This window comes from Glycine max, chromosome 1, assembly GCF_000004515.6.
Source record: "Glycine max cultivar Williams 82 chromosome 1, Glycine_max_v4.0, whole genome shotgun sequence".
NCBI classification, from domain to species: domain Eukaryota; kingdom Viridiplantae; phylum Streptophyta; class Magnoliopsida; order Fabales; family Fabaceae; genus Glycine; species Glycine max.
This window is the reverse complement of record NC_016088.4, coordinates 36,241,847-36,255,371: the sequence shown is the minus strand read 5'-3', so window position 1 is coordinate 36,255,371 and position 13,525 is coordinate 36,241,847. Positions and strand designations below refer to the sequence as shown.

The following is a 13,525-nucleotide window of genomic DNA, read 5'->3' as shown; positions in this document are numbered from 1 at the left end:
TCAACTTAAACATTTAATAGAATAATTTTTTTAAAATGAAGTAATAAATGAACATTAATTAGTAACTCTCTTCATTTAAAACATCAACAGGAGAAGTCAGAGCTTGTTAAATGAAACAATCATTGTTAATGAAGCTTGTTATCAAATGAAGCAGGACTTCCTTGACCAAACTTTAAATGATGCTTATTTTTAAAAAAATAGGGTCAAACTTTCTAATTCTTTTTCCCTCACTTCACTCCATTTCGATATTCATTTAAAAATAAACATGTAAAAATCATCATTTTTAATATTAAGATTTGTTTGACATTATTAAATTAACCGATGCATTGGTTACTTTTTTTTTTTGGAAGACTGCATGCCAGCGTATAATTGAATTGGATGATAGAAGAAAATTGACGCACATTATTTATAACGTTACAAATTCTAGAGGACTCTCCCTCCACTCCAATTTCATATTCAAATTTTTTGAAAATATGCAAAATGTACCATTTATTTTTAATATTACGATGTTTAAGACTACTAATTGAATTGATGTTTTAGTCAACTTAAACATAATAGAATACAAAAATATTTTTTAAAATGAAATAATAAATAAACATTAATTAATAATTTCGTTCATTTAAAACATCAACAAGTGAAGTGTTTATTAAATGAAACAATTAATGTTTGTAGAATGAAGCTGCTTATTAAATGAAGCAGGACTTTCAAGACCAAACTTTAAATGATGCTTATTTAAAAAAAATTAGGTTCAAGCTTTCTAATTCTTTTTTCCCTCCATCCACTTCATTTTGATATTCTAATTTCAAAATAAATATGTAGAAATGACTATTTTCAATATTAAGATTTGTTTGGCATTATTAATTTACCTGATGCATTGGTTAACTTTTTTTTTTTTTTTGAAAGATTGCATGTCAGCATATAATTGAATTAAATGATAGAAAAAATTGAGGCAAATTATTTATAAGATTAAAAATTTCAGAGGACTCCCTCCACTCCATTTTGATATTCAAATTTTAAAAAAATATGCAAAAAGTACCATTTATTTTTAATATTATTATGTTTAAGACTACTAATTGAATGGATGTTTTAGTCAACTTAAACATTTAATAGAATAAAAAATATTTAATTTAAAATAAAATAATAAATAATCATTAATTAATAGCTTTGTTCATTTAAAATATCGTCACTTATTAAATGAAACAATCAATGTTTGTTAAATGAAGCTGCTAATTAAATGAAGGAAGATTTTATTGACCAAACATTAAATGATGTTTATTTTTAAAAAAATTAGGTTCAAGCTTTGTAACTCTTTTTCCCTCTAAAGTTTCCCAAATTGTTAATTCACACCAACCTTGTTGTTGTGTTGGCCTTTGGTAGAAGCTTTTCGGCTCTGCAAATTCTGTTGGAACAACCGGCATTATGACCGAAGGGAAAATTGTCAATTTTGAGACTAGGCAAATCCGTGTAAGGTAAGTCAGAAATTATGTTATTATGAGTTATTTATCAGATCTCAACTGCAACTTCCATATGATTTGAAAATGATTTTTATTTTTTTTCTTTTCCAGTTAAACATGTACGCTTGCTTTGTTTGGCTGACCAAAAAAATACATGACCTTGTTTATGTCTGTTTAAATGATTTTCGTTCAATATATTTTCTTATAGTCACAACATTAAAGTTGAAGTTATCACTTTGTATAAATTACACAAGTCTTTTTATGTCGCTTTTTCTTTAAATTGTTCGTTTGATCTATATTAAAAAAATGTGCTTTGGATGTTAAATAATTTATTGATTATTTATTAAGGATTTTTAAAAAATAGAAATTAATTTATAAAAATAGTTTTTTTTAAAGAAAATGTAATTGATTTCTATGAAAAGCTATTCAAAATATTTACTATTTTTTTAAAAAACTATCTGTTTACTTTTAATTATTTTAAAAACTGAAATAAACGTTTTTTTTTTAAATTTAGCTCGATAACGTTTATGCCATGGTCAAATATTGGTCATTTGTGCCACAATGCCATGGTCAAATATTGATTTCTTTAAAAATATTCAAAATATTTACTATTTCTTTTAATTTTTTTCTTTTAATTATTTTAAAAACTGAAATAAGCGCATTTTTTTAAAATAATGTAGCTCGATAACGTTTATGCCATGGTCAAATATTGATTTCTATGAAAATCTATTCAAAATATTTTCTTTATTTTACTTTTAATTATTTTAAAAACTGAAATAAGCGCAATTTTTTTAAAAAAAAAAATGTAGCTCGATAGCGTTTATGCCATGGTCAAATATTTTTCATTTGTGCCACACTGCCATGGTCAAATATTGATTTCTATGAAAATCTATTCAAAATATTTACTATCTTTTTATTTTTATTTTACTTTTAATTATTTTAAAAACTGAAATAAACGCATATATTTTTTTTAAAAAAAATAATGTAGCTCGATAACGTTTATGCCATGGTCAAATATTGGTCATTTGTGCCACACTGCCATGACACCCAAAAGCAGAATTTCAATCCCTAGACAAACCAAAGGGAAACAAAGGAACAAAAACAAAATAAATACTACTAGCTGGCCCTATGCACAGTTCCAATTATACCCTTTTGGCTTTTTGACAATTTGATGATTTATGCCTTTAAAACCCCAATTTTAGAAAAATTATTTTCTTGCAAAGCCAAATGTCTTTCTGATTCTTGGAACTCCCCATGTGATGTAAGGAACTAGGAGACAGAAACAACCCTTTGTAAGACAGCTCTTGTTCCCATCAAAATAGGAGCCTACAGACCTCAAATCCTGTAATTGAATTCTCTCTTGGTGGTGAGATGAAAAATAAAACCCCTTCCGCGGCAGCCATTTAATTCTTTTTCAATTTTTCAGTTCTTACTCTTCTGGCTTTTCACTTCATTTTTGTCTCTACATAAATTCCATTAATCTAGAACAATTGGATGTGACTTTATTAAATGAATTGACATACTGGAGCGGAGACACGTCCTTGACGTGCAACAATAATTGGTAAGGTCAAATTTGGAAGGGACTCCTAAGACAGTATTTCTCAAATAATTGTGTGAGTTATGTTTGAAAGTATAGTTTTTAAGATTAAAGAAAAAAAGAATGTATTTTTTATTTTATTTCTAAGGAATATGTATTTTATAATTTGGCCGTTTTAAAATAAAAAATTGATAAATTAATTAACATAAATTTAATACCTTAATCTTTTGATTATATTTAGGAATGTCGGACATGTTTCTTAATTTAAAAGTAGGTTACATTATTTTTTTATTCTTATAGTTTCACGATTCGTTACCATTTAGTTTTTATAGTTTGAAAGTGTTTTTTTAGTCCTATTTTAATTCTCTTTTAGTTCCTATAGTTTAAAATTAATTTTTTTAGTCCTTGTAATTTATATTTTTAATTATCTTTTAGTTTTTATTAAAAAAATATATAAAAATAATTAGCAACAAATTAGTTATAAATTATCAACTATTTTTCTATTACAAATTTTCTTGCGATAAATTAATTAGGAATTATCTGCTAATATTTTTGTAGTTAATTGTAATTGATAATATTACTCATATTTTGATGGTAAAGACTTAAAGAGAATTAAAATATAAAGTATAGAGAATAAAAAAATCAACTTCAAATTATAGAGACTAAAAAGAAATTAAAATATAAATTATAAAGAGTAAAAAAAAAACTACTTTCAAGCTATTTAGACTAAAAAAGAGTTAAAATATAAACTATAAAAACTAAAAAATCACTTTAAAGCTATAAAGATTAAAATATACAAATGATGAAACTATAGAGAATAAAAATAATTTTCCAAAACTTCACTCCAAATATATATAAAAGAATCTAATCATAACCACTTTCATTAGAGATAGATTGAAGGTGTCTTCATTTCATGTTCCTAGACTAAAATCTCATCTTGAGCTTTGTATTCTAAAATATAGTTTAATTTTGCATCATACTTTTTTTATGGGTAATTAATTAAAAATCATCTTAAAATGTAACTTTTAAAGTAATTACAATACATAAAATTAAATTATTTATTTTGAAGAACTTCATATTTGCGTTACATTTTAATTAAATTAATGACCAATATAATGTTATTAGACCTTACTAAGAAAAAAAATGAAGTGAATGTTACATAGTTGTCATGGGAAGTCTAAGGAGAGCGTTCTATATTAAATGAAGTCAAGAATGGAGTTGTTTTTTTCTTTTTTTCTTTTTTCACTCATGTCTCTCTCATATTCACGTGCTTCGAGCAATCTTCAGTACTAATCATGATTGGCTTCACCTTCATTCTTCAAGTATAAGTAAGCAATCAGAGATAGCTCACAAAATGGTCCATCAATGTATCTATCTACCCTTCACTATCAAACATTGTTGACAACTTATGAAAGGTTCTTTCACCCAACAAGGAGCATAAACTCAATAACAACAACATTAACATTAATTATCAATAGCTGATGAAGCAATGTACCCCATTAATCCAACCCCATTTTCCCTTTTGATGTTCTAGGTGTCCCAGCCTTGCCAAAGTTTTCACAAATTTCAAAAGGGTCTTGCATGAGAAGGACTTAGTGCGCTGGCATGGTAATAACAAACAACACCGTTTTCTAGGCTGCGGCAGGTTTTGTGAAGGAGGGAAAGCAGCAATGGAAGATGAGGCTTTGATTGATTATAAGAGTGAAGGTGTTGAAAGAAGCATAGAATGTGAAAATGGTTGCAGTGATGAGAGTTTTGCTGATTTGATTAAAGAAAAGGGTGGAGAGAGCAGTTCCAACTCTGAAATTCTATTATCTGAGATGACAGAACTTGATGATCAAAATTTTGATTTGAATCATTTGATTAAAGAAAAGGGTGGAGAGAAGAGTTCTAGCTCTGAGGTGATGACAGAACTTGATGGTCAGAGTCAAGGTAGTGCTGAAGATTCATCCTCATCAACTTCAATGATGTGGCAGGTTCAGGAAATGCCTACATCTAATAGTCCAAGTCCACGTGGAAGGGAAGATGCAGAGAAAAAGGGCATGTGTAATGAGAATTTTGAGGAGAAAATCTCAGGGTTACCAATGTCAGGTATTCAAATTCAATGTGCTTATGTACATAATCTATGCCTTTCTTTTTGGTTAACAATTTTTGGGGAGGGAAAGAACACTCGTTACAGACTTAAATTTATCTCATTCAAATGAGAGAAGCAGGAGTCAAACCTATGACTTGTCAGATGCGAGACTCCGTTTTGCTCTACTTGAACAACTCTTTGGGGTTTACATAATCTGTGTTAAATTTCTACAATGGGGGCTCCTGGCTTATGATATCAATATAGTATATATGTTCTCTAATATGATTTTGGTTCTCAGTGCTAGAGCTTGAATTGATGAAGGAGAGGTTTGCAAAATTGTTACTTGGAGAAGATATGTCAGGTTCTGGAAATGGAGTCCCTGCAGCCTTGACTGTATCCAATGCCATCACTAATCTATGTGGTGTGTACCCATGAAACAGTTTCTTGATGCAGGTTTCATTTAGTGAATTTTAATTACTGCAATTCTTGCTCCTGAATCTGATGTTCTGATTGTTATCGAAACATTTTTCTGAATCTGTAGCCACCCTCTTTGGGCAACTTTGGAGATTGGAGCCCTTGGCACCAGAGAAGAAAGCAATGTGGCGACGAGAGATGGAGTGTCTTCTTAGTGTCAGTGATTATATTGTTGAATTGAAGCCTACATGGCAAACATTTCCAGATGGAAGCAAACTTGAGGTACAAGTAGCTTCAGGAACAATTTGAATGTCCATTTATGTAGCTGTATGATGCATGTTTTGTTAATAAATATTTCCTCCTTTTGCCCTTCAACCCTTTTGAGATAACTTTCATTTGGCATTTGAGACACAAGATTTTCAGAGGAAAAAAACAATCCCTCTTCAGTTTTCCCGATGGTTTGTGAATGGCTGAATTGTCTGGCATTCATTTGATTAATATTGTAATGTCAGTTAGATATAATATGAAATTTTAGGATTGTAAATTGAAGTTGAAAGCTTTTTAGTAATTTTTGCTAGATGATACGTCTGTTTTGAAAACAAGCATAAAGTTTAAAATGCAAATTGATATGATCTAGCTGAGTAAGGTACAATCATGATTTTTTTTAAGCGTTTATGATTAGATTTACATGTATGTGCTACAAATGTGATCCACCCTTTAACTGTAAGATAGTCATCATCATGAACATGCATTGCATGCACAATGCAATATTGCAGGGTCTGGCACTTGCAGTATATAAGAACAATGAGTGATGCAGGAGAAAAGATCTAATATCCATGCTTTCTTCATTTTAGATTGATTAAACTTTCTACCAAATAAAGTATATATAGATAGTTCTTGATATTTAGTACTGTTTCTTTTCACATGTGAATCAGGTCATGACCACTAGGCCTCGGTCAGATCTTTATGTCAACCTGCCAGCTTTGAGGAAATTAGATAACATGCTTCTGGTAAGATTTTACACCATTCAGAGCACATTAATCCAGTTTCAAGAAATAACACATATTAAACATTTTCTCTTTCCGCAGGAAATACTGGATAGTTTTGTTAACCCGGAGTTTAGGTATGTAGACCAAGGGGTTTTGGCCACAGATGCAGATGGCTCATCTTCATTCCGCCAAGCTCTTCAGCGGTTAGAAGAGAAATGGTGGCTCCCTGTACCTCAAGTCCCTCCTTGTGGTCTACGTGAAGATTCCAGAAAGCAGTTGCAGCACAAGAGGGATAGTACAAAGCAGATATTAAAAGCTGCAATGGCAATCAACAGCATTACTTTAGCTGACATGGAGATCCCTCATACATACTTGGAATCTCTTCCAAAGGTATAATATCAATGTCCATTCCCTATTCTTTCAAACATCATGAGATACTAATGAGTAATGACATGTGCATTTGGTTAAAAAAATTAATTAAGCACCGTTTTTTTTTTGTCTAAACCATAGGTATCCTTTACTGGAGGCAATTTAATTAAGCACCTTTTAACAAACTATCATGTGAGGACTTATATCATGATGTTAATTGTGAAACTTACTGAAATAAGATGGAAAAAACTTATTCTGATAGACTTAACTGTAAAACTTATTGAAATAAATTAAAAAGAGTTTATAAATCACTTTCATATGTAAATCCAAATGAGCTTTGCATTAGTTCTTCCAAACACCCTATTAAATTTTTTTATCCAATCCTTCTTTTCTTTCAGACTGCAAGAGCCAGCTTGGGGGATGTCATTTACAGATATATTACAACAGATAATTTTTCTCTTGAGTGTATGCCAGCTTGCCTTGATTTATCATCTGAACATCAAGCCATAGAGATTGCCAACAGAGTAGAGGCATCCATTTATATTTGGCGAAAAAAGACGAACTCAAGGCCTACTACAGGTCGCACTACAAGATCCAGTTCAAGATCATCATGGGAAATCTTCAAGGATCTGATTGTGGAGGGAGACAAAATGGAAACACTTGCAGAAAGAGCAGAAAGCCTTCTGCTCTCCTTGAAGCAGCGTTTCCCTGCTCTTCCTCAAACAGCCTTGGATATGAGCAAAATCCAATGCAACAAGGTTAGTATCTAATTATTTATAATGTTCCACTTTAAAGCCTTTTTATGGCTTACATATGTTTTTGGTAGGTTTGTGTTAGTTCCTATTAGTCCCTACATTTAATAAAAATAATTTTTTTAGTCCATCAACAACAAGGTTTTTAAATTGTAATCGCAGTCACAATTGCGGTTTGGTTGAGATTCTTGATATTGTAGAAAATTTGAATTAAATTCAGCTAATACAGTTGTAATTGATTGTGGTTATAGAGACATAAAAAACCTTAATATTGTAATCACAATTGCAGATGTTTACTATTTTTTCTAATCTTGCTCAACAATCCTTCCATAGGGATTAAAAGCGTGTGATTTTATAATTTTTAAAACTAATAATAAAAAGGATCAACTTTTCAAGTGCTTCAAAGTTGTTGTAAAATATGTCTTTAGCCTCTTAATATTTGTTGATTGTTGACATTTTTTTTTATCTCAGTGCTTCAAAGTTGTTCTATCTGTTTTCTAGGATGTTGGAAAATCCATTTTGGAGAGCTACTCACGAATATTAGAGAGTTTGTCATCAAACATTGTAGCACGCATTGACGATGTGCTCTATGTAGATGAACTGACAAAACACTCTAATCCAATCTCATCTTTCCCAAAAGTTGGTGTAATTGCTCACAAGAGCATTTCAGTTCCACACTCATTGCCTGGCCAAAGCATTCCTCCACATAAGTCATCTTTTGGCACACCAAGCTTTTCTCCTGCACAATGTGTTAGCCTGAAGGGGAGCAAAATCATCAATCATCAACAAAGGCAACCTTCCCCAAAGAGGGGTAGGAGTTAACAAAACTTTGACTCAGTTTGGCACTTGCATTGAGAGGAAAGAGAAGTTTGTTCTAACATTGAAAACAACTGATGAAGTGCTAGCGTTAAGAACATTTGATGAAACAGATATGGAGTCCAGTGATTGCATAGAAGATGTTAATCTCAATATGTTGGACTGGTCGTGGTTAAAATGAAAGGATTTTTAATGTATCAGTTATTCATCAAAGTTTAAATTTGATATTGTCAACTAGTTAATTAGTATTGCTACAAAATATAAATTTAACGTACGTAAGTCATCGCTTAGGAAAACCCATATTAACTAAAAAGTATGGTGACATTTTTTTTAGATAAAATATTATCGTTAACATCGGTTATTGGAGAATCACTATTAGGCCTATCCATCAATTTTGGTTTTTAAAAAATTGAAGTTGTGAGATACCCAATTTTGCACAGAATAGTGCCATTCGTTCCCCCTCCCTCAAAAAACTTTTGTTCTTTCTCTGGCTTGCCGAAACCCTGAAAGACTTGTCTCCTCCTCTCCCTCGACCCCACTACCTCTCCAGAATCTCCGCCTTGCCTCCTCCCAATCCCTTCTCTCTATTCCATAGCCATCCCGTGGCGGTTACTCCATTGTCGACATTGTCGAGGAAGCGAACAAGTTGATCCACGAAGCCTTCTATTTTGGCGAGGAAGAATTTGTTTTGATGAGAATCTTTCGCGAAGTGGAGCAGTTTTGCGAGCGAAGCGAACCGGAGGGAGTCTAAGTTGGTTTTCAAGTCGGTGACGGTTCAAATGAGTTGGTCCCGGGAAAGGACTTGTTCGGAAGCAGTTTGGTGGCGAGCTGAATTAGACCAGATCTGGATGAGGCTTTGGAGAGTGCAGTTGGGCACAAAGTCTTTGGTTTGGAGGAGTTGCATGGTGTTGTTGCTAGCATTGAGCCAGCGTTGGATGTTGGAGCGGTCATAGGTGACTCCGGTGCAGAGGCTGACAGGGGATTTCATGATGTCGAGAGAGATATGGCACTTGAAGAAGCTGGGAACGGTTATGCATAGATCGTCTCTGGCTCTCACCATGGTTGAGTTGAGCCAGTGGAAAGGGAGTGATTAAGAAATGAAATAAATAGAGGAGGGAAGTGGGAGATGGTGCGGACAAGAGAATGGGGTGTTTAAAGGTGAAATGGGATAGCGAGAGTCAATGGTGGGTGACGTAAGATGCTTGTCAATGTTATTGCTCCCTTCCTATTTTGTTTTTCTTTTGTTTTTGTCTGTTTTGTTTGGGAATACAGAGAAGTAGGGAAATCAGTTGCAAAGATAATAGCCCTTGCACTTGATTTGGATGCTAATTTTTTTTTATCAGCCAGAAATGCTTGGAGAGCCCATTGCAACTCTGTGTTTGCTGCACTATAAAGGTATTAAATCTATACCCTTTATACCTAGTATAGATACAAAATTTTCTTAATACCCTTTATACCTGGTATTGAAGGGGTTAGTCCCTACAACACTATAGCTTTCATTTCTATTTGTATGCAAGGCAGTAGTGAGAAACTGAGAATTCTCTCTTCTTCATCCCTAGTTCCATACCTTTTAATTCATGGGCTAATTTCTATGAAATTTCAGACATGCCCTTCTTCCTTCAAATTCAAGTTTTTTCTTTCTAGATTTGTTTATCCTAATTTCATAGAGAGTCTTTCCAATTGTCATTCATACAAATCTATATGATGGGATCATGTAAGAAGATCATACTTTTCATTTGATAGTATCACATGGAACGCCGCAAAGCGATTCATTCTTTGTAAAATTAACTTATCTACCACAACTAATGTATTTCTAAAATTTTATTTCTTTTTAAGTTGTGTTATGTCAAGTATTAGGCATAATTGGCTGCAAAGAGAGGAAGTATCTATACTACTAGGTCTTAACTTCATTACCTTTGGCATGCCCTTCTCCTGAATTATTACATTATTTGGTTGATTGTTTATGTTGTTGAGCATTCATAGTGAATCTTGGTGACATGCTAGAGTGCTGGAGCAATTGTGTTTTTAACTAAGAAATCTTTCCCACTTTTAAATATTTCTGATTTTGAATAAAGGCAAGCATGCTTCTGACCTTGGAGGAGTTTAAAAGACAAAAGATTGATTTGTATGATGGGCAAGCTACCGCTACTATTCACAAGGGAAATATGTTGAGAAGTAATAAATTAGCTAGATAATTAGTGGTATGATATAATGTAGTTTACCTATAACATTTTCCTTGATTCTAGATTTAGCTTTTAATTAATAAATGGGAATTGCATGTGCATATGGTTTATCACTTGTATTTTTATAAGAACTCAAAAATTGAGAGAACTTGTGTGGTATCCTACATCTCCTTTAGCTGCTACAATGAAAATTGTAAGCTTTAATAGAAGCAGAGAATTGCATGTGTACACAAGTGATAAGTAATTTTATGTGCTCTCATGAAACTTCAAATGTTATGTGGTATTCTATCATTTGTTTCTAGAAACAAAACGCTAACAGTATATGTAATGAACAAAAGCTAAGTTAAATAAAGTATGTGATTTGGCCTTTGGGGTATCTTAACTGTGCATTCTTTTTCATTAAATTTTATTTGTCATATAATTAACAATTTACTTTGCATTTATCTTTAGGTCAACACAGCACAAAGTTCTAGGAAACGGTCATGGAAGATATTCCGTAAGCCCTAGCTCTTTTTTCTGGTTCAACTTTTTTCTCATTACGATTTTTAATTTTATAGGAAAACAGGTTTTACATTGTTAAATACATTAGTACATAATATATTTTGCCTCCCTAAAGATCCTGTTGTTTGTTCTGAGTTTAGAATTTTAAAATTGAAGTCATATGTACTTAATACATATAGCTAGTCAAATTTAAATAATATTTCAAGCTTTAGCTTGTAATCTTGTAGTTCTCTATTATTATCTGCTAATATTTCATATGATGATGAATTACGGTGCCGTTCATGGTTAAGTTTATGTCAGTCAATAGCTTCTCTAATGGAGCTTATGCATATGTTTTTCAATTTTCAGTTTTATGTTGAAGTTGAACCTTATCAACCAATTTGAATTATGAGTAACTCACCTGTTGTTCTTTCTTAGGTTAAGTATGCTGCATTGGAACAATATACGTGGATTATCAATAGGGTTCAATCATATGGAATGAAAGTGATGCTCACTGTTTTTCATCACTTGCTTCCACCCTAGGCTGATGAGTATGGAGGTTGGAAGCTGGATTATTTCATGGACTTTACCAGGTTAGTTTTTCATTTAGTGGCAGTTGTCTGTATGCTATGGCCTATTATTACTCTATCTATTGTGGATGACTCACAAGTTTCAAGTTAACTGCTACCTTGTGCTAGCCTATGGCTATAACTTGTAAATGAATAAAGTGCAATTATGGTGTTGGATTAATTAGTGCAAAATTACATTTTCATCTTGTGTTTGAGTCTTTGTTCATTTGTAGACTGGTATATTAACCTGTCATGGCATACTCATTTCATTTGTTCGTTTGTAATTAAAAACTTATCGTGCTCGATAGGGCCATATTTGGTATATTGTGCACAATAGAGTACATTTGTTCATTTGTAACTATAAGCTTATCATGCACAATACGACCATATTTGGTATATCGTGCACGATAGAGTACAGTAGCAAAACAATATCAGTTTTGGCAGAATTGATGTTGTATGGTGCATTACAATATTGGTTTTGTTAGAATTGATGTTGTTTTTACGTTTTTTTTTTATCTATTTGGTATTATACCACATCGATTTTAGGAAGAATCAATGTTGAAAATCGATGTTGAATGTCCATAAAAATTTATGTTAAATGCTTATTTTTTAATAGTGTAGATAGCATTCCAAATATGACTTTTGAAATAATTACATAAAGGTTGATAATTTTTAATCATATGATAATTCACAATTGGTTGACAACATAAAAATTATTTACATTATTAGTAGTGTATTTCAATTAAACTTTTAATCACTTGTTTTTTAGTCTTTGTAGGTATATCAAATATGTAGAAGACTTGATTTTAAGTTGAGACTATGATTTGGTTTGTAGTCACAAATTGTTGTGGTAGCAGCAATTGTCACTCCAATTCCTATTTAGATATTTTGGCCTCATCATGTATTCCGGTTCATAGTTTAAACGCTTGATAGACGGATTACAGATTTAGAGCACATTATTTAGGTTAAACTAACTTTTGGTCCTTAAATATGTTACTCATTTGCCCTTTATATATTTTTTTTAAAATCGGTAAACATAATATTATATATAATATAAGGGTACCAGAGGTACCAAAAATTACAAAAGGTTCCAAAGTTAGTTAATATATCAGGTTATGCAATATATAGAACATGTAGATTAGATACTGGATAACCCAACTATTGCACCCAACCTGGGGCCACAAAGATCCAAACAACAAAAACATATTACAATACAATGCAAACAAAACAAATCCACCCAATAAAGCCTTCGTTGTTAGCATCACCAACTGAAATATGCAGTTCCACCACCATTAATGCCCATTGGTTACACAAGAATAATTGGGAAGATTCAGATGCAATAACTTAAGCAACATGCAAACAAGTCTCGGATTGCTTACCCATTGAGCATAGGAATACTGAAAAATCAAAAGGAATAATTATGCAGCCATGACCAAGACACAAACACAATATCATCCATTAAGCCACTTATTTCCATCAAGGCCTATTGAAAATGATGTTATTCCTCTTCCTCCATACACATAAGATAATCGCACACCATATGACATTCCAAAATCCTTGAGTTTTCTGTACGGCCTCATAGCATTATTTTGCCTAAAAAGTGCCTCAATAGAGAGGGAGAGTAGTGGAAAAATCTGGGGCTTTCCAAGCATACACGTTCTTCCAAATCAGAGATACCACCATGCACGAAGAGAAAATATGTTGTGTTGACTCATTCTCTGAAGAACATAACGAGCATTGTAAATCTACTTGAGGTATGATGTTCCTTTTGTGTATTTATCCTTTGTTGGGAGGCGCTTTCTCAAAAGTTTCCAAAGAAGAAAAGAAACTTTACGAGGTATCTTCAACTGCCAAGCCAATGAAAAGATATCATTCACAACCTGAAAAT

General features: G+C 32.1%; 1 pseudogene; it reads left to right on the top strand.

Moving 5' to 3' along the window:
- Positions 1–4,370: 4,370 nt before the first annotated feature.
- On the top strand, positions 4,371–9,889 carry LOC100776810 (rop guanine nucleotide exchange factor 7-like; annotated as a pseudogene).
- The last annotated feature ends 3,636 nt before the right edge of the window (positions 9,890–13,525 follow it).